The sequence below is a fragment of the Morone saxatilis genome, unplaced genomic scaffold (assembly GCF_004916995.1).
Source record: "Morone saxatilis isolate NCDOM2014 unplaced genomic scaffold, NCSU_SB_2.0 Contig19, whole genome shotgun sequence".
In the NCBI taxonomy this organism is placed as follows: Eukaryota; Metazoa; Chordata; class Actinopteri; family Moronidae; genus Morone; species Morone saxatilis.
In genome coordinates, this window is record NW_023339751.1 from 23,950,032 (window position 1) to 23,954,125 (window position 4,094).

Sequence of the window (4,094 nt, forward strand, 5' to 3'; positions counted from 1 at the left end):
GGGGGCGTCACCAGCTTCCTCTTCGAACAACGGATTGTCTTTGGGATCACTGATTTCTTCCTGGACTGGGTCTTCTCTGGCAGGTGAATGTTTTAACATTTGCTATCTCGTCTTGATGATGGTGATGTTCTTCATCGACTGCTTCCATCCTCGTTGGTCCCTCCTTCCAGCTGTTCAGGTGACAGGTTCAGGCCTTTACAGTTTCTCACAGGTCAGGCGTTGCAGTGGTAGAAGCAGAGGAACATGGTCAGTGGGCTTGATCCAGATGTAAGGTTTGGGCACTTCCTCGATCACTTCATAACGCTGATCCTGGACCTTGTTGTTGATTTCCACTGTGTACAGACCTGTGTGAGCGCTAGTCATGTCTCTGACTTCCAAACGTCCACTGGTTATGTCCAGGGTTGTGTGTTCTTTAAACAGACCAAAGTAAGTCAAATCAACTTCATTCTTCGCCCACTCTGCCAGCAGATTACCGTTGTGTTTCCACAGGATGTTGGTGATCGGTCCAGGGACAGGAGGCCCCAGCTCTATGTTACCACCAACCACAACGTATTTATCTTCAGCCAGAGCAGAGTTCAGTGCCGCCAAAAGCCCCACTGTCAGGAGCCAAAACCCAGTGTGTGTCTCCATGTCCACAGGTCAGTAAAGGACTGAAAGAAAAACACTGAACACTGTAAGTGTTTCAGAAGACAAAATCCTCACATCAGCAAAAACAAGTTCTTTGTAAGTCACCACAGACTCACCTCTTCACAGTTCCTTTGGTGTCCTTCTGGTGCCGTTAGATTCCGTAGTGGTTATACTGCGCTGTTATTGCACTATTTGAACAAGTCATTCTGATCTGCCCCTTAGTGTGATGCCAATGGAGGGAACATGGCAGGGGGTTGTGGCAGCCACCAGTGTTTCCAACCAATCACAGTTTTGAGCTTCATAAGAGCTTGTGTTGAACTCTGAACGTTTTAGGGAAACTGAATTATATTTGGTGGAGAACTGTTATGTACTTCACAAACACACAGTAAATTCTGCATTTAATTAGTTCTCTATAATATCTCAATAATAATATTTAATAATATTGTATTAACTTCATCAGTGTTAATTAGGAACACAATTCTAAACAAAATGGAACAAAGTGGTCAATGGATGAGAATGAGGACAGTCACACATGCTCAAAATGAACACACTCTCATCCAGTGGCAGAGCGAATTTGAATCTATGCCTCACTTCGATTGCCGTGCCCTAACAGAAAAAGCCATAGAACAAGATGACAAGATTGTTGTTGGTTTGACTATCTGATGCAGCTGGAAGTCAGCACTGAACAATGTCTACAACACGGTTTTACAAGCCATACAAAAAAGAAATGCTTTCATATTTTATTTCATATTTAACTGCCAAGCACATCACAGTCCCTGTTCGTGGCTGGAGTGCTGACAAGACTTCAGCGAGCCCCCTCAACATGAAATGTTCGATACAAAGTTCAACTGTTAGGTAAAGCTGACAGGGTGTTTTTTTTGGCATTTCGCTTTATTTGGATAATGACAGTAGAGAGAAGCGGGAAAGGCAGGAAAAAATGGTCTTCTTCAGTTATTTGTTGATTGTATTTTGTATTATTAATCCGAATAAGTAACCAAAAATTTCCAACACTTCCCTTGACATGTAGTGAAGTACAAAGTAAAATGGAAATACTTAAGCAAAGTACAAGTACCTCAAGCTCACTTAGGTACAGTGCTTGAAAGAATGTACTTAGTTACTTTCCAGCACTGTAATGAAGTGACAAGCAGAGCGCAGTGTGACATTTTCCATCACATACACAAACACTTTGCTTTCACTAATAATTATATCAGAGATTTTTGGGTTCTAAACATATAAATCGGAGCAGCAGTCAAATGACTGTTGTAATTACACATTAACTGCTCAGCTATTCCTCCTCGACATGATTCCTGACCGTAAAGCCTTAGTAGCCTATTACTGTCACTGTCATACACTATATCTAATTATATTCAGCCTACATACACTTCACATCTGACACCTATTATATTTGTCAGGGTTCTCTTCATATAGAAGGGTTGTGCTTCAGTTTTTTTATATTATATTGTTGTACAAGTAATCAGCCTACTGTACACTTTTTATACAAAGTTTTTTGTTGATTTCTTTCTTTTCCTTTACCAAAAATGAATGGGAGGAAGTAAGTCAAATCAACTTCATCCTTCGCCCACTCTGCCAGCAGATTACTGTTGTGTTACCACAGGATAATGGTAATATCTCCAGTGAAAGTAGGCCTCAGCTCTATGTTACCACCAACCACAACGTATCTATCTTCGACCAGAGCAGAGTTCAGCACCAGCCAAAAGCCCCACTGTCAGCGAACCAAACCCCGGTGTGTCTCTCATCGTCCACTGATCAGTACAGGGACTGAGGAGGGGGGCTGTAGAACTCACCCACTTGACTGCGAGCAAAAACAGGTGTGAGGAGATCTACAGAAGGCGTCACTACGGTGTGGAACACTCCAGGGGTTTCACTTCGCACCTGTTCTTCCTGCGTATTGTACTAGGTGGACCTTTATATAGAATTCTCTGTATATGCTGGTGCGTGCGTCCTCCGCACAGGTCATATCCACGCGGCTGCACTGTTGCACACATACTAAGTCTACTTATAGCTGTATGCGTAACATGGATATGTGATGTCACAACTATATAGGATACTACTTACGAAAGGCCCGGTTGGCGAGCCAGAGCCAGTGCATTTAGCTCGCAGACGGCGGCGAAATCACAGTAGTAGTTTTTGGATTTTATAAAGAGACTCAAGCATTGCAGACGCCGAAAATGCGATTTCTTATGAATGATTGCTTCAACTTCTAGCGAACAGCCCCCTCCTGTCCGACGTAAACATGCCCCAATGCCAGGACGAAACCTGCTGACAGTGGAATGCAATTAAACAGAACAAAAAGTGTTCAGAGAACAGGTGAGGCAAGTTCCACGTGGTTAAGCACAGTTTTACTGAAATTTCACACGTGGTGCTGCACATTACAAAAGCCAAGAACAGGAAGGGGTTCTGGTCATAACTGTTTTGGGTGATGTTTGGGTGGTGGGTTTTCTTCGTTATCCGCGAATATATGCGCGCAGCCATCGCAGCCGTAAGACGCTACTGGTTTCATTAAGGTTTCGTCATATCGTGAGTCATGGGGTTTTATGGGTAGTGGTGAATTGTGAGAGAATTTAGTATGGTCATCCTTATAATTTTGTGTGGTAATTCTGCGATTGGTTTGCCACAGTCTCTCGTAAGCGCATGGAGGAGGGACCCGCGGAGAGCATGTGTCCTCCCAGATCCATCCTTGATCTGCAACGACTGTTGGACATGGCCCGACCTCGACCCCGAAAAGGCTCCTAAGGTCATAGACGGACGGTGTCCTATCCATAGGCATGATCCTGAGATTGGTGAAGTCCTTGAGGCATATTTGTGACTAGGATCCTGGGCGATATGAATATAATTTGACATGACTTGGGGATGATGTCACGTGTGAGGCACCTTTATGAATATCGGGGGCGTCATTCAAGGTCTCAGGGATTCTACTTGTACTCCGTAAAGCGAAATGCCATTTGCGGTATTTCTGATCTGCTGGGATCTCTCAGCAGTCGTGGAACGCTAGCAATGGGAAGGGTTCAGACACAAGGCAGACAGACTCGTTCCACCGATGAGTGTGAGATGGAATGATGACAAACATAGTGAAGACACGAGCTCGCTTCTCTACATATAACCCTTGGAGTCTACTGTTCCCACACCCGGCGCTTACTGCTTTCTAACCAGAATACATACAATCATGAACATGGTTACCAGCACGCTCCTAAAGACCAGCCTCCATATTTCCATGGTACACACTTGGCGGCAATGTCATGATAGGTGACTACAATCAAAGATGCACTAGGAATCCGCCCATATTATCAAAACATCTCAGGTCCCTAGACAGGGATTTACGTCTGAATATCTTAATCGTGACATGTTTATTTTAACACAGCTGTCTTTACACTCCCATATCAATCAGATGAGGAAAAATTACTATCTCTCATCTAAAATAATTATTAAGCATCTCTCATAAAACAATA